The sequence below is a fragment of the Excalfactoria chinensis genome, chromosome 7, assembly GCF_039878825.1.
Source record: "Excalfactoria chinensis isolate bCotChi1 chromosome 7, bCotChi1.hap2, whole genome shotgun sequence".
In the NCBI taxonomy this organism is placed as follows: Eukaryota; Metazoa; Chordata; class Aves; order Galliformes; family Phasianidae; genus Excalfactoria; species Excalfactoria chinensis.
Window position 1 is genome coordinate 28,879,384 of NC_092831.1, and position 19,063 is coordinate 28,898,446.

The window sequence follows — 19,063 nt, forward strand, 5'->3', positions numbered from 1 at the left end:
CAATGTTAAAATAACTTCTCTGTGACAAAGTGGTATCTGTGATTTTAAGCATTATTAAAACTACACAGTACGTTTCTAAGGAAGATTTAAGAAAAACTATAGCTTTATAGCATCTTAACAACTTCAAGTTAGCTCAGTGTAGCTGCTGCTTCTCCCCTAAGAACATTTTCTCCTTTTTTTCCCTTCTTTTTTATTCTGAGGAAAAGAACATGCTGCAGATCGTGGAAAGATAAACATAGCATTTCACCACTTACCAGTCTAACAGGGTGCCAGGCTATACATGAAGTCCTTGCCTCTGTCATGTATCTTCCTCTGCAGCTGGTGGTCTGTCACTTGAGCTAACTACCCAGGAGCCTCCGCTCTTTTGAAATGCAGGAAACTACTTCAAGAACTTACAGCAGTGGAAAGCAGCTCAACAAACTGGGCCGTGATGAATCGTCTGCCATCGTGTCTAAAATGGCTGCAAACACTACAACTGGAGCGGTGACGCATCAGGTGATGAGATTTTCTATAAGGAAAAAAAAAACAACAAATATAATAACAGCCTCACATCTATGCAGGACATTCTTGAATAAATTCCAGTGGGTTCTTGGGCACTAACAGGTGTTTCTCTGCTTTGGTTTTATTTCATGCAAGCGTAGAAATGTTGTGTAGCTGCTTCTAATAGAAAGCTATTAAGAGTTTTGTACCTGTCAAGGTTTTAATTAATTGAGACCCAGAACCAAAGCTGGTTAATAAAGGCCTTAATTTACTGTGCCCTTTGGAACATGTTGCATTCAGTCAGTGTAGGTACCATTAAGTACCACTGAGAAAACATGAAAGCAAGGCTGCACTTTGATTTCCAGTTGCCACCAGGTCTGTGAAGAGTTGGTCAAGAACAGTACTTAAATATTTCCTAACAGGAGTTATGATTTCATGCAACCACTTTGTTTTCTGACAATTAAAGCATATTAATGTAAGGAAAAATCCATTACACCCATTTTATTACACAGAGCTTAACATACAAAAAGTGCTAGTCATTAATTTTGATTAAAATACTCTCTTTTTCTCTACGTCACTACTTCAGCTTACTGGCATTTCTGACCTCTTTACTTACATTGTGAATGCTGTAATGCTCCCAGTAGATGTTAACAATTGCTTTGTGAATAAGTACAGACAGGCTCTCCATCCAGCTACTACCACTGGAAGAAAAAAAAAAAAGTCATTGTATGTTAATCGGTATCATTGTCTTGTAAACGGCTCTTAAGTGCACATAAACTATAGCAAAATAAATAACTCAATGAATAAAGGTCTGGATACCAACAAAACTATATTCACTCCTTAGCAAGCTTAAGCTCTCTTTTTACAAATCAAATACTTTTATGGCTTTTTGCGACAGCAGAAAGATGGTGATCATCTTAGTACTTCATGGGAAGCATCTTCAAGTAGTCATTTTCCCCTTGAGAGCAGTTTTTCTATATTACCTACAAGAACAACTCCTAATCCAACTCAAATAACATTTTTCTTGTAGGCATACTAACGCTTACCGAGGAATCACGGAATAAAACAATCCAAACACTAAATGTAAATATTTCTAAATTAACAAAAAAGAGCACCTTGAAAAACTGCAGGTTTACTGATATATTGCTATTAATTTTGTCTGAATAATCTGGGGATAAAATATAGAAAAAAACTGACATGCATAATTTTGCTTGGATGGAAAACTTGAGTCAAGTTTTTGATGCTTTAATGGAAGGATTGTTGAACCTCATGGAACTATTGATCATAGCCACACAACACACTCACAGAAGTGGAGCGAGCAGCACATTTCTGAATAACCCCCTTACCCTTTTTCAATACTATATTACTTCAAAAATGTAAAGCTCCCCCTAGAAAGGCATACAGGAAAACTGTTAATTTTGGTGATAATTAACACTATGATAGTGAGAAATGAAGGTATAAATAATAATTCTTAGTAATTTTGAAGTGAAATTTAAGAGTAATGCCATCTCTTAGGGAAGAGGCTAAGCAAACAAATTGCACAGATGGTCTCATGGATATTTATCATGGTGCTGTTGATAACTTCTACACAAAGATTTAAGTAACTTCACTACTTTGGCCTGACTTTGTCTAATGAAACAACCATGGACGTAGAAGCCAAAGACTTCCTCTCATTTGTGATTTTGAGAGATGTTCTGATCCAACTGAATTTCATCTTTCAGGACTCATTTGTGACAGTCAAAAAATAGTCAAAAGTTGCGTGAGATCAGAGGAAAAAAAAAACAAAATGTCCATAATTTTTCCAAAGGAGGTGGTCTAATAGATAAGACTGCTTACTGACTCCTGCCTACTGTTTTCTACCAGTTTGGAGTCTTTGGGAGCATGAATGAGCACCTCCAGAGGTTTAAAAAAACAAAAAGTAATGCTGTGCGTAGATCTGAACTCATTGTTTTTCTCCTCCACTAACAACTCTGATTTGGGAAAACCACTCCAATGAGGTTTAGACATGCCTTTCTCTGACAAATCAGAGGCCTCTCCATCAACTTCTTTTTCTCACTGATGAACTGCTCACATAATTGCCAACAAATTCCTTCTAGGTTATCTTTCTTAAAAGTTAAACCAATTGAGTTACTTGGGTTTACTGGATATAAAAAAACTCAGTGATTTCCCTTAGCTTTAAAATCATCAATGCAGGTCTTTTTTCTTCTTACATATTTTAATTGTTGTTCGTTGACAAAATACTGACCTCGACAGGCCAGTATCAGAATACTAAGAAATACACTGGTTTTAGATTTTGCCTCTCAAACAGCAGAGGGGATAAATACTGCAGCAGGCCCAAAAGGAAAATTCCAGAGGTCATAAATATTGAGCAGCACTAAAGCAGCACGGAGAGTGTACAGTATTTCATACTTAAATCCCACCTGAATTCATTCAATTTTTAGTATCTTTACCTACCTTCCTCACACTCACTGCTTTCACCTTAGTCTGCATATCAGAGATCTGCATTCTGTACTTGCTCTGTCGTACCAGACAATTTATGCAAGCTGGTTTTGAGGAGGAAGGGAAGGAAGGAAGGAAAAGAGGAAAAATAATGATGAGCACAGTGAAATTTGATTTTGCAATTCTAATTCAAGTCAGGTCTGCCAGCTAGTCCATTAACATTTCCAAACCTGACAAGGTACTCTTGCTTTTACAAAGCACTAGGATTGATTCAGAGCTCTGTAGCTTTAGTTGGTATTCACAGTTTGCTCAGATTCATTCGGAAGGTACAACTAGCATACTAGATTCAGTATTCTTCAGATATAAACAGAACGCAAATGATTTTTACTGTTGGTATAAGCATTGCACCACTGCCATATTTGTAATGGCACTGCCTACTCAGAAAATTCTACAAAGGAGAACAATGAGATTTTCGCTCACGACAGAGCAGACTTACCTTTAAAGTGTTAATAGGTCTGTACAAACAAAAGCGTGATGGCATTGTCCATCATTTTTCAGTCCAGAATGACTCTGGAACCAGAAGGCTACGGATAATAAAAAGCTACTACAAGGAGTTCTAAAAAGACCCACTAGCCTCTAGGGTGAGCCCCATTTACATTAATTAGGGTTCAGCACCCACCACCGGAGTGTCAGCGGAGCAGTACAAGGCGTCCTTCTCATCTCCTTCTAAAACTGAGATGCTATAATTGTCACAAGGTGTTTACCAGCCATTAACTTGAAAGTGGCTCTAATTTCTCAGCATGTAATTAGGGACGGTGACTAAAGCTGATCAGACATCATCCTGTCAGCTGTCTGAGAGTAGGGATGCGAGGCACCTCTCCCTTTCTCCCAGTCATGACAATTCATTAGTTCTGCTGCTGGAGAGCAGCTGTACCATTCAAGATGTAATTTACTCAGATTCCCTCAAAATTATTGCTGAAACATGGGAAGATGAGTGATTTGATGAAGCTCTGCATTTACTGTCAAATAACATTATAGGTTGGATGTGTGGCCAGGAATGATAGGAGATTAAGTTTTGTCAGAAATGCGGCCCTTTTTAAGGCAAAAGATTAAGTTAGATGAGGCGAAGGACAAAATGCTTTAACGTGTCCATCACATCTCATATTGTTACCCATAGAACACTCAGAGAGGAGGAAATTAATTTTTCCTAGGAGGAAAAATTAAGATATATCAAACATTCTGGTTTCTGATGTTGAATTGCCAAGAGGGTACTAGCTTTGATTTAATAACAAAATCCAGTGATTCTATTTAATAGTAAGAGAGTAGTACTTGAGCTTAACATTCATTAGAGCAAAAAGTCAAATATTCTTCTATTTTCTTTAATTATTAATAATTGTCATTTTGCAGGGCACTGTTTTAGGAAACTTAAAGTCACTCTTAATTTTATTGAAAACAATAGTCATCTAGTAAAAGAATCTGAATGTTGACAAAGCATTAAAAGAAGTAAGAGAAGGGAGGATTTCCTATAAAACTATTTGCCACCAAGAATCCTAAAGACATCTTAAATCTACCATTTGTATGCCTATTAATTCTTTCACGGTGATGTATTGCAATTTAAGCATTTCAGAAATGGGAAAGCACCTGAGAGACTGGAAAGACAGTCTTGTGAAATTTCCAGAAGTAGCTGCAATGTAGCTGCTTAGTAGATGATGCATCTACTAAGGAATCTTGTGGGAGAAGACAGAGCATTGAATACTGACGACAAACTGTGCCTTAAGCTTATGTTCCTCAAAATGATCAAAAAACAAACAATTTATTTTCAATCATCAAGCATCCTTCAGTGAAACTTCACCAAAACTGGGGGAAAAAAAGACAAAATCCGACCAGACAAATTATCTCCTCTAGTTCAAATATTCGTGGACATGAAAGAGCATCAATGGTATAAAAATGGCATGAGCATTTCAAACGCTATTTCTCAATAATTTAAAGAAAATATCTATAGGCAATACATAAAACATTGGAGAAAAGCTGAAGCCTGATGTACCAGCAAAGGAGCACTGATGAAATATCCTTTCTAGACCTCTTTCTCCTACAAAGGTACAAGATTGTTTCCCATTTACAGGCAGAACAAGTCATGACCATCAAGTTTTAGGCGCAACTTCACAAAGATCAAGCGTTCACATCTTCTTTAGTATATAACCATGTTAACCTCCTTCAATATATATACATACATGCTAATATATATATACTAATTATTAATACTAAGATATAATTACATGCTCTACTGTGCAGTGTCAGAGCACTGGAAAACATTGCTCAAAAAGGCTGTGAAGTCTTCTCCTTGAGGATTTTCAAAATCTGCCTAGACAACCACTGTAGATGCCCTTGCTTGAACTGGGGGATCTGGTGATGGTGATGTCCAGAAGTCCCTGCCAACACCAGTCATTCTGAAATTCCAAAATGGAATTCAACATCCTCACATAAACACAGGAAATCTTTGTAGTTTATTAATAATCCTTAATGTCTTTACCCAGAAAATGGAAGCAATACTGATGTGTTTCAAATCAGCTAGCAGGAAAAGGGAGAAGGAAAGAAGTGCAAGAAACTTTTACATTATTTCACAAGTACAAGCAAGGAAGATCTGAAGCAGGTATCCACAACAAAGTTCACCTCTTCATATGAAACTACCCTCCCCTGCTGCGCTATTTCTCAAGTTAAGAGTTATCACACTCCCTAAGCTCCAAGGCTCTCATTAAGGTGCACAACATGACGACTTGCCATCAGGCAACCACCTGTCCTGTGCAGAGCTGCAAAGAGCCCATGTAAGAAGTGGTTTATGCTCAGCTAACAAACATACCTGTGCATTATCTTCCATCTGTTATCACCACAAACAAGCAGCAATAAATGCTGGAAGAAAATTAAGTGGATGCTTCTAAGGTTTCCTTACTGTTTATCAAGCAAAAATGCAAACTTGAATTCCCTGGATTTAATGCCACATCCTGGGGAGAACCACTCCTTCTTCACGTCACGCTTCTCCTCATTACTGCCTGCTTTCTCCAGACCAACAACCACAGAGAATTTCCACATCTCAACTAGCCAGCACTCAAGGCAACAGGCCTTCTTCCAGAAGAACTAGGATCACATCACAGGGAACATAGAGGAAAAAGCCTTTTCTTTACAAAAAGTTTTAGCATGAGGATTTAATTAGAGCATAAGTTGAGTTTTAGCATTTAATTTATGTTGTGACTAACAGAATTAAGGAACTAAAAAGCTAGAGGTTATCCTGATTTAACTTAATCACTCAGGGATGTTCTTTGCAGTATGTGCCTTCTAATTGGCCTCAACTTGCTTAGTTTATCATGATAAGCGAAGTGGCTGAAGTGCTGTTTAAACCTCAGTGCTGCACTCCCATAAACCGTGCGACAGGTTTATGAATGATGCTTAGTCTACTGTTTCCAAATCAAGTAATCAGCAGTACATAGTGAGGTTAAATCTAAGGCTGTTGGTCCTCCAGTTAATAGAGAAAGCATGTTTATCATGCTTGTGAATAGGTCAAATGTTTAGCTCTGTTTCAGTTAAAATATGATAATTAAAATCTGTAGAGTGCATCCTTTTTCCTTCATAGAACGGTTTAATCTATAACAGGCTTTAGGAAACAAAACCACAACATTATACATTATTGATATTCAACCCGTTGCTCTCCAGTTTTAATGTAGCTTGCTTCCTTGTCTTGTCAATAAATTCAGCAGAAGGTTACATACACTGAAGTTTGAGTTGTGTCAAAAACAAAGCTGCAGCCTACTTCCCAGGATGTGTTTACATGCATTATTATAGTTTAATCTTCTTTCTAATTTCCAAAGCAATGCATTTTCCCTCCTCTGCCATTTATTTTGAATGCATCATGTTCACAAATGCTGATTACTTTTCTGCTAGGGATTTTCGCCATCTGTGCTAACACAGTTGCGAAAGGGTTGTATACAATAGGAAGAAGAGATAATAGTCGTTAACATGAAACAACAGTAAGAGACCTAAATTTGTAAGCTCCAACTCTGCCTATAGTTTATGATTAATGGAAACGAGTGCTTACTGAAAGCTGATTATGTGCTTCATTTTGTGTGAAGCCTGAGGGGCTGGAGGCTTAGAAGACTAAAATCCCTCAAATTCTGCCCAATTTAATGTCCCTCTCAAATTAACTTAGTTGGTTCAATCACTGAGTCAGCACAATCTATGCAACAGAAGTCATTAGAATGGATTTTCTTTTGCCTTGCTAAGGAAAGTATCAGTTGATGATCAGAGCTGATGGAAGCAGCATAAGACAGCACAGCATCCCCTGAAAATCACATTTTCTTTGAGCTCAAAATTAATATTCTTCATAGCATTACTTAAACTCTAAGCTAAGCTTTGAGTTTAGACAAAGGCCATATTTCAGTTCTCTAGCTGAGTGTAGAGGACAACCACAAAATTGTGAGAGATGGGACCATGAGTGCTACGGGAATTGGGGTGCGCAGGGAGACCACTGTCTCTAAGCAATAGTCATCTCCCCACCCCCCAAGCTTCATTCCCAGTCTTTCAGTTCCCTTTGCTGTGCTGGTTTCTGACCTTACGCTCACTGCTATGAGTCAGGGCAAGATAAGAAGTAGATAGTTTTAGCTTGAGCAGTGAAAGACTGGGCACAGAGAGAATGCTCTGAAAGAAGGGCAGTCAGCTGCTTTGCCTGACACCTGATACTGTACCACTGCGATAACAAATCAGTTTGGCTGCTGTTGCTGTCTGGAATTTTTCTGAAAGAACTAATCAAGTATGCTACTTCATTTAATTCCTATTCATTTATCTACCAGGTCCTTAACTAGCAATGACCTTGTGACTGGCAACCACACAATAGCTCTCCATTTCTGTAATTTATTCCAATACTTGTTTTTTTTAAATTCATTCCACTATTCGATGGAAGATAAAAGTACTTTTGAGGAGATGTCTATCCTAGAGAAAAAATTAATAACCCCAAAAATGTTCCTTTTCTGATTCTCTGAATAGTGACAGCCTATAATCCCGACAAAGGATCTAAATTAGAGTGAAAATAGAGGCTTAAAATTATTTAATGATTAGGCTATTTAATATAATTACTTTCAAATGGCAAAAATAATCAGAACATTCAGAATTATCTACATAAAATAAGTAATAAAGTGGCACACTGCAGCCTCAGTTGTGCAGCAACTAAATTTAGAAGCGACATTAAAATGCAGATTCCCCTTTCCAACCCTACCCCCCTCTGCCTTAAACCAAATCAGTTCATCAGTCTGTTTCTAACTAAATGTGTAGGTTGTTCTGAAAGTGATGCCTCACATTTATATACAGGGAAACTACAACTGATCCAAAGAGCGCAATAACACTGCTGAAACAGCACCTACCGCCTCCCTGTGCTTGCATAAAATAGGAGACAGTACTTTCAGAGAAGCCTTCATAAAATGGATATAAGTTCACTATAAAAGAAGTTCCACCTGCAATACTTCTTGCTCTATAGCATTCAGTTGCTAAATACTTAAATTGCCAGCTTTTCATATCTTTTAGAAAAATCAATAGCTATAACCTTGTGTTACAATGCTAAACAGTTCCAAGTTACTGGAGTTTTAGGTAATATGTGAACATTCCTCTCCTGCCTGTCAATAGAAAACTATGGCACTGAAATCAATTTATGTTCTACTTTACAGATCATAGAGATCACAGAGAAATTAATTCTATCAGCTGCATTGTACAGAGAGGAGTTCTGGTGCCTTTTGGAAACATCTACCGTGGCAGTGGCAGACTGTTCTCTTCCTTCCAAAGTAACCTTGCTGTTATACACTTGTTTTGTATAGGAACACCAAAGCAAATACTCCTGTTTGAAAGATTCGGTTGATATTCAGCTGAGGTTCTGCAATTTTGGGGCTCCTCTAACAGAAGCTGCACTATTTTGCTTAACAAAAATTTATTTGCAATTCCTCATTGTTACATTTTTGTACCAGCTCTCAAAGTATAACACTAAAAAGTATCATTTTTGTACAAAAATATCATTTTTGTACCAGCTCTCAAAGTATAACACTAAAGTGGACTATTAAAACATAGCACCACTGTTTGTGATACTTCATGAAACAAAATACAAACAAAAGGGAAAAAGTTATTTGAAGTTTCAGCTACATGAAGCCCACTTCAGTCCTTCAGGAAACAGTAAATGAAGCACTGAGATTTTTGTGGCTTTTTTATTCATTTAAGAAAAGTCAACATTGTGAGATAATTACATTTGTTATAGAATTACCCTCAAATAATGAAGGCAGTAGGGTGTTTTGAAGACTTAATTAAAACAAGTAATCACACATACAAGGTCATGCTGGATGGGGCTCTGAGCACCTGATCTAGCAAAGGTGTCCCTGGTCATTGCAAGGAAGTTAGACCAGATGGCCCTTAAGGGTTCCTTCCAATTCAAACAATTCTAAGTTCCTATGATTCTATTGCATTAGTCACAGTCATACAAATAACACATAGAATACCAGTTAATTCAAAGTAAATAAAATAAAAAATATACCAATCAATCCTTAGAGCAAGAGGAAACCACATCTGATTTTCTCATAGTGCATTCATTCTTACAAAGCACTATTTGACTGAGTAAATGAATAACTTATAAGGGAAAAAGTTTAATTTAATATATATACTGTCCACTGCAATGTTTTTGATTTTGTTATGCTGTTCATATTTTACTATCGCTATTAGCAACTGTATGGGAGATTGGTAATCACAGCCTGAAGCTCTGATTAATCAGCTGAGGTAAGTATGGGGTCAGCTGTGGGAGCACAGGTGAGAGTGATGTAGCTGTGCTCCCGGGAGGGGTGGAGCTCGACTCCATCCCCTCTGAGACCTCATTTGAGGGCTGACTCCCACTGAAGCAGTATCTCTTGGAGATTGCTCACCAGTGAGGACTGCCCCAGCTTCTTCAGCCAAGGTACCACCATTGGTGAGTTTTCCTTTACTTATATTTACTTATACCTTCTGTACATTTGTTTCCATCTGTATATTAATAACCAATACAGCAACATATTATTTTACAATATACTCTCTTGCAATTACATGCTAGATTAATGTGATTGTATTAAAAATAGTGACATGGCTGCAGCTTCTCAACTGCATCTATTACAATAAAAATATAAGGATCTTTTTCTCTATTTGTTGCTTAGAGTAACTATCCTGATTGTACTGTAGCATGCTAATAGAGCACGGTATTTTTAACAATTATCTCAGATAGTTTGGTAATTGGAATTGAAATGTAAAGTTATTCATCAATACTGTTAGATATTCCCATAGGTCTCTAACAAATTGTGGTCCAGTTTTGTAATTCCTGCCCCTGATACCCCAAATCAGACATGTTGCCATCATAAACTTATTTCTGTGTAATTACAAAACACTGCTAATGAAGGCTTCTTTAAGGATATTTTTCCTGAGACACCACAGATGAGAAGAACTGAATTAAAAACCTCAACAACAAAACAAAAACAGAAGTTTGGGGAGTTTTCAACAAACACCTACATGATCCAGAGTCTGTTTTGGGGAAAACATCGAGCAGCTATTCGTTTTCATGATGTACAAGATTAAGCTCCACTTGGACCACCAATCCTCTTCACACTGACCATCTAGAAGGTATATTGTATTTAACTTCACATTTATAGGTAATTTCTCTCTCTGGGGCAGTTACAAGCGTTCACTCAACTCCTAACACCCAGCTCGTGCTTAGCCATGTCATATGCAATCAACTCATGAAAAGAATCCTGGATTTCCAACCAAACCCATTTCTGAAGCACTCACATTTTTCACCAGAATCCACATGCACCCTACTAAGATTTATCTGGCAGAGAGCCCCAGTGTACCTACAGCTCCCAGAACACCCCTGGAATAGGTCACAAATTTGATCTTATTTTGTTCTTGAGAAATAAATGCCTCCTCATCACTAAAGGAGTTATTTTGAACCTGCAAAGACAGAAGCACTTCATTTCATGTGATTCGCTTGGTTTCCTCCTAATACAACAAACATATCTATGAAATGAGGGAAAAAATGAAAATCTGAGTAACTGAGAAGTACGAGATCTGAGCCACCCCACACCAAATTCTGGTGTAAGAGTCTGTCAAACAGCAGTAAGAAGAAAAATATAGATAATAGCACATTAATAACTATCAGTATCACGAGGATACAGTTGCAAATGCTCCTATATTAGCTTCTCTTTTACCAAGTATGAACTAATCGTATCGCAAGATAGATGCAATCCTTTCCCTCTCCCATCATGAATTAGAAAGCCCTTGATTAAAAGAAAAAAAGAATCTTTAGAGTACAAATTAAGAGAGTCATCTGAAGATTCAGAATTGATTTTCAATAACTCCTGTAAGCCTGGAGGGACTCCAAAAGCAGTGGCTATATTTAAACCCAGTGAGATGACTCAGGCAACCTCTGCCTACCACAGATCTAAATAAAGGAATGGGATTCTTCCATACAGAACTATTAATGATGTTTTTACCAAGATTAAAAATTAAGACAGGCAGGTTTTTTGTCTGACAGAACTTTTTTTTTAGGCACTAAAGGTTTTGATGTACACATGTGAGATTCTTCATACTTAAGCTCTCTCCTATAGGCCGGATCACGAACAAGATTTGTTTCCTATGGATTTCAAGTACAGGAGGATCCCCCACTTAATTGTTGATTGTGCACCAATTGCCTGACATTACACAAACAAAACACAGCTGTGATGCCTAGCTCATATCCATTACTCTTTCAATACCTCTTTAAGGATCACATTCTAATACGCAGGAGTGATAATGCAATGGCACAGTAGATGGTTTACTTTAGACTTCACCTGAAAGCTAGAACCTACCAACATAGCAAGGAGCATTGCTGTTCAGTTTGTGGAACTACTTTTACCTTTCCAACATTCTTAAATGCATTTGATGTTTAAATCTCTGTCTGAGAATAGGAAAAAATATATATATTTTCTGGTCATCAAAAGCAGTTTATAGTTTACCACTTGCTAGCAGTCCTAGAGACAGACGTGGATTCCTAGGTGTTGCCTGGAAAAGGAGAGAGCAACACTAAAGGAAATACAGATACAGATTACTGTAATTACTTCTCTGGTGGATCAGTCTGGTCTAAGCTAATACCTTCAGCTGTCATTGCAGATACAGGAACTAAAGACACCCAGCAGGTCATTCATATATCTTAGGACATGTTTTCAATTAACTCCAATGACACAACTTCAGCAACAGCTAAGAAACTTGGCCTTTGTCAATTAAGGGGACAATTTAAACATAACTTCCACAGTTCCTCATTTTAAATTTAATCCTTACCATAAAATCTGCACAAAACAATTGCAGCATAAAGGAAAAGCTGACGTGCTCTTCTGGTAGACCTCAAAATCATAGGAAAAAAAAATAAAGCAGTTCTAGTAGGGCTATCCTGACCAAAAGAAGTCAAGAGTCAAGTAAAAAGAAATCACTTGTAACATCTTCAAGTGTTATTTTTCTGTTTTAGAGAGAAATGTTGCCAAGTACTTCCCAACCTGTCCCAAAAGGAGTGTTAATCAAAACTTTTCAAATATCATTAAGGATCCACTGAAATTATTTCAACATCTTTTTAAGGAAGATTCACTCATCATTAATCAAATGTCAAAGAGCTCCTAGGACTGATCATTCGCATACGAGTAGGAAGGCTAACATACTGACTCCAACCCAAACAACTTTTTCTAATAAGAGTAAAGAGATCTGATTATATTCTTTAGCCAACAGCACTGGCAGGCTACTGTCACCAAAACTCACTGTATATAATAGCATAAAACCTAAGGCATCTCTGAACAAGGAGAATTATTGAACACTGTTAAAAGGATAATGCTGAGCAAAATACAGCTGCTTTGAAAATATTACTGTATTATGAGGTTATGTGTAGGCAAAGTATTTGTTTACAGTAAAATCATATCTCTACTCAAAACGTGATCATGCCCTTTTCAATTTCTGCTAACAGCTCAGAGAAGAACCATGTCTTTCTCAGCTCTGGCAGCAAGACAGAATTTCAGCTAGTTTCTTTAATCAGTGGACTGAGGTACTGTTCAGCTCATATCAGACTGAGTTTGCACAGTTAAGTGTTTAATTTGCCCCCAAGAAGAGGAACAAAATAAGCTATTTTGTCCCTATCATTAGAAGGCTTTGGACAGAAGTTTTGCTACATCACAGCTACACGTAATCTCAGAAGGCCTCAGTGCCAGGGCAGAAAGAGGCCAATGGTATCATATCATCATAGTATCATAGTATCATAGTATTGTGCGAGTTGGAAGGGACCTTAGAGATCATCGAGTCCAACTCCCGGGATTCGAGCCCTCTGTGTAGCAGAGCGGCACTTCTACCCCCTGCTCCACAGGGGGGATTCGAACCCGGGCCCCCTGGTGTTGCAAACGGGAATTCTACCGCTGCGCCACCGGAGGCACACAATGGTGTCACAAGCAGTGTCAGAAACATCAGGGAAAGGGCTAAGGATGCAGACCTTCACTTGTCCAAACCTTGGATTTGGCGGAACGCTTGTTCAAGAACTTCATCAAGGTGTATCAACAACAGCACAAGCCACCATGAGTAGTATGATCCAGGAGCAACCTCTACACCCATGCTAACCAAGGAGCTTGTCCATGCCCTCTCTGGACACCATCACTTCAAAGCCTCACACAACAGGTACCCCATGTCCCAGCTGTGGTTAGGGATCATTATTTAGTGCCAATTTTACTCCAGTATTCATGCTCAGGTACCAGGCTTGCTGCTAATAGTAAGACTGCCAGCGTCAAAAGGGCAGGAGAAATGAGCTACAGACAAAAAATTAGTCTTCTGATAAAAAATACTACTACTAATAAAAATACTACTGGAGTATCTTATTTTAATAATGTCTCATAAACTGCACATTAGGACCTAAAAAATGCAGCTTTTTTTTTTTTTTTTTTTTTTTTTTTTTTTTTTTTTTTTTTAGTGGAAGGAAAATAGGCCAAATATGTTGGCATCCCTTTGCTAAAGCTTTCTTCTTTCTCAGATATCCTGACAGGCAAGGAGCTTAGGTCAAGTTAAACATATGAATAGGCATATTGAATGAAATGTAAATATGTTTACAGTTATGTCACTCTGCAATGGAAAGGCAGACTTGCATTCCCTCAAAGTGAGGTCAGAGGAAAATATAGAGAGGTACAAGACAGTTAAATACAAATTTTGAGAACCAGGGATAATAGAAAACTTAGGTATAATCTTTAAGAAATGAAGATAAATATGCCGAACCTGGGGAAACAGTAACTTCATAGATTATGTCAAAGATGAAGACATGCATAATTGATTTAGCTAGCTTAAGACAAATGAGACGCATGGGGAGCCAAGAAAGTAATAGCTTTAAGGAACATCCATTAAGCTTAACTAAGTAAAATACAGTTTAGAACATGAAGAGTAGCTGCTATAATTTAGATGTTTCCCGTTTCCATATTTTCATTACTGGATACATTTAAGACCTTGCTGACAAAGGAACAATTCTAATTTGAAGAAAAAAAATCCACAAAAAGAATATATATATGTATATGCACAAGACCAGATCAATATGCCATTAATGAGATTAGGGACCTGCTCACACTAATATCAGTGATAAATGTAAACTTGATCCTGAGCTTAAAGCATGGAATTTGAGAGAAAAAAAAATCACAGTCCAGTAAATTTGAGCCTGGCTGCAGACTCACAGTTTGTAAGGCACAGTTCAGCTTTTCTCTATCTTTCTCAAGAATTCTACTTCAATTCAAGATAATGCATAGAAGCAAAATAGATTTGTTATTTATGTTCCTTAGGAAAATGGTTTGAGCACATTGACAGCTCTTTGGGCATAGCTGCTCCATATGGCCAGTAGGCAGAATTATATTTTCTTCTTCCACACACAGAAAAGAGGATTTAATCATGAGACAACCTCTACATTTGCACTTGCTGCCCTTACAGGTTTCCACACTCCTGAAATCCTTTCCATCTTCCCTTGTGTGTGTTTCCATATACTCCTTCCAGTACAGTCACATATAAAAACACATTTAACAATATTAACTATATTTGCAATTCAGTGAGATTATACTGACCCTTCTTGGCAAAACTAGAGGCAGAAAGTCTGTAGTTCTGACTCATTCAGTACGTAAACAGAAAGCAATCACCAGGTTAAATAGCACCAACCTTTTCACTGTTGTTGTAAACACACATTCTAGCACTTATTTTTCTGGAGAAAAGCTTAAACTGAGCACTAGTGTGGAACACTGGACATTATACAATATACTTATCACGCATTAGAAATCGCAAAGTATCACTATAAGACTCACTTAAATTACTGTCAGACTACTTGAAGAGAACAAGGAATCGATCAGGAAATGGATGTTGTCATACTCACTACTATTAAGTTGCATCAAAAGCAACTTCACAAAAGAAAGAAAGCAACCAACAGTTTTTACATTAAGCATTTAAGCATTACCTGGACTAACTGTAACTCTGAGCCTGGGAAGCTGTTTGGGCAAAAATTCCCATAACCTTGATCCATACATGTTATTGTTAAGAACCTTCCAAAAGTTCCTTCATGTTACAAGTGCTATACAGAATCACCACTGCTGAATCTGAAAACATTCAGTAGCATCTGATTTTTCTTCGGAGCTGGGAACAGCGATTGTTACAGCTCAGCAACTTCTTGTTTCTAAGGTCTGTCTGCCTTGAGCCGTGTTCCTGGCTATTACACAGCCTTTGCTTTTTGCCTTCAATCTTCCAAGGAAGGAAAGATATAAGGGAAAGACTACACATTTGTATATGTTGTCAAGCTATCTCAACTGCTTCCTCTTCCTTTCCCTTTTAACTGCAGTCAATAGTGACGTGGTTAAAAAAAAAAAAACAACACACATTTTTACAAGTTTATAGTACTCGTTTTTTCTGCACTGCAACTCAGTCTCAATTAATAACTGAGCCATCCAAGGAGCCATCGGTTGGATTAATCATCCCTACCAGAAGGCAGTTCAGAGTTTTCCTAATGGCAGCACGCACAGCAGTAATATAGTACAAAAACAGATCTGTTCATAGAGATGAGGACTCTGAGGTTGCTGCAGATCAACAAAGAATTTCCTGTGCAAAAAAAGCTAATCGAGTCATCTCCGAATATCACAACATGCAAATAAGTGAAGTGCTCAGAATTAACACTGGTAATTTGTTTTGGCACCATACTGTCCCTGAGTTGTAAATTACACCACGCATTTTAGTAGGTGGCTTTCTTTTTTGGTAGATTTAATTTAGATACGTTTTGATTTAAATAAATTTGGACAGTTGTAGAAGAAAATAAGAGGGCTACTCTGAAAGCAGTGCCTCCTGCTTTGTTGTGATGGCTCACAACATCAAAGGTGGATCTTAGTGGCATTATGAAAGGTAGATTGTGTAGACAACATTTTCTGTATGCAGTGCAGGCCTTTATTGACTTTCTAACCCTCCTTCATGGAGCCAACATCCTCTGTATATTGTGTAAGTGAGGTGTTTGTTAAGTTCTGTGAGCTGTTTACCTTCAACAGAATAGTAACCACCACATACGGAATGTATCACAGCAGCAGCACCAGTGAGAGTGTGAGCCTGAGACACTCAACTAATGAGTGAGCACCAGGAGAGCATCCTCTGCATCAAGTCTGAAGTCACAGAACAGGTTTCTCTGACCCGGGCGCAGTTTCTCCTTTGCCAACAGGGGCTGTGCACCGGTTACTGTAATAATGAATAAACTTTGCAGCTCTCACTAAGATCCTTGCCTCACCTCATATTTCTGACTTTAAGTGTTTCTCACAGTACGACAGCAGAGGTTGAACCTTCCCATCAGCATTTCATTACAATGTACTGCTGTGCGGCAGATGGCAGCAGAGAGATGGCTATGCAGATAAATATATATTTATTTTATTTTTTCTTACAAGCACAGCATGCAGATTGTTGTTGATTGCTGGTGAGGAGGTATACTACCTAGTAGTGTTTTTATATATAAAACTACTAAGTTAGATGCTTTAAGACACAAAGAGATGAGAAAAATTTTGGGGTGGGATAGCATATATGTTGCATCTAATTAATTCTTCAATTTGCTTATCATGACATAAATTTATTCCATGCAGTGAAAGTGACAAGTACGCTATTCACCCAGTTCTGCTCACCTTTGTGGAACATGACACTTGTCCACACTTGCTGTATGAACAGCTTTCTTTCTGCAGATACAGCAAAGCCAATGCACACATCTACATAAAAATGCTGAGACAGAGTATGTACACACCTTGTCTGAAGCTTGAAGGGATATGGTGGTTTGTGCTCATTAAAAATAATATACAGGTAGAAAAACTATTAGTTAGATGAGCTACTTTTAGAAAAGCACACTGCAAGTCTGGGGAAATACATCTCACTAGGAATGCAGTGATGCAGACATGCACCTACCAAGCCTACTTACCCTAGCAATATCCCTCAATACATCTTCCCATCTGATCATGCAGCCAACCAAGCTAAGTAATTACTTAGCTTCTTCCTCTGATAGGAAATGTTATCTGGATTCACATAGAGACATTTAACGTAGGGCAACTTCCTCTCAGACAAACTGATGAATAGATTTAGAACTTGCACAGACACACTGACTAAGTGTAATTTCCAGGACCATGTGAGAAGCACTATCACCCACTGAAATCATGCAAATGTTGCCCTCATCTAACTTTGGAAGAATTTTACCCACAGAACTCAGCAAAGAACATATTTACAGTGCGTGCTTGACTTATTTTCAACATAACCAGAAAGCTGAATTCATATCTGTAAAAAGAGAATTGTTCAAATGTTTCTTCCTTCACTAGTTGTAGTTTCCAACTCTGGAAAACATAGCAAAGTTCAAGTTTATTATGTTTGTGGGTGCTGTTTTTTTTAAACTATGCCTTAAAACAGTATTAACCATTAAGTACTTTCTAGATATTTTTTCTTTCCTTTACAGCCTGAAGCAGACACATTTCATGCAATTATCCAGATATTCCTTAAAAATAGGAAGCAACATGAGAAATGAAGTTGAATGAATACCTGGATGTTCTGGAAGAAACACCAACATTCCCAGGCACTGTGAAAGCTTACTTGAAAAGGTGGCACCTGGCACCACTCCACCTGGACAAGAGTATCTGTGAAGTGGTCAGGCCAAGAAATGACCACAGAACACCTGGCAATTTACCCACAGCTCCATGCATTTCAGTTCTAGAAATTTTATTACTAAATGCTTTGGAAATCAAGAGTTTGGATAGCTTAACTGTTACCTCCAAACATCAATCAGAAAAAATGAGGGGCAATGCCGTTTCTCTCCTAATTACCTGAGGTTACAATGAAATAAAGGGGGAAAAATCCACACATGCACACAACATATACCTGCTCAAATGTCTGGAAAAATTATTTTACATTAAAATGTCAAATTTAAAGTAAATAAATAAATAATTTGTCCAGATATCTGGGTTATATTTTGAGACCTTTTCCAATTTCACTTGGAATTTATTGGTAATTTTTCAAGTATGGGATAGAAGGAAAGTCAAACGATCACAAATGTGTTGAGACCAGCACAGAAATATGGTGAGGCACTGTAGAAGAGAACTACCTTAGTATAGACAGTGCCAGTTGTCCAGACAGCTTCAGTTAATACACCCTTCAAAACAAACGCAGACAGATAAGATGGCAGCTCTCAAGAATTACTTCAAGATTAAAACAGCCCTTAATTGAGAAAGATGTATTTCTGTCAATATATATAAATGCCTACCATTACAAAATACCTTTTTTTTTTTTTTTTTTTTTTTTTTTTTTTGGTGGGAGTAGCTGTGATTAAATAATGCTGATCTTGCCAGTTTTCCAGTGGGGGTTAGAAGAGCTGAAGTAGCAGGTTGGGAAATGCACTTTTTATTAAACAAGCAGTCAAGCAGTGGGTATTAATGTTGTCTACTGTACATCAAGTTGCAAAATTAGTCTGAGATCTCAGAGTCCCTGGCTGATGGCCCAGCAAGTATGGATTTTTCAAATTAGACAGAAGCAACAGTTTCATATCAGCTTTTGTGCTAACAAAGACACGCAGAAGCATCTTCAA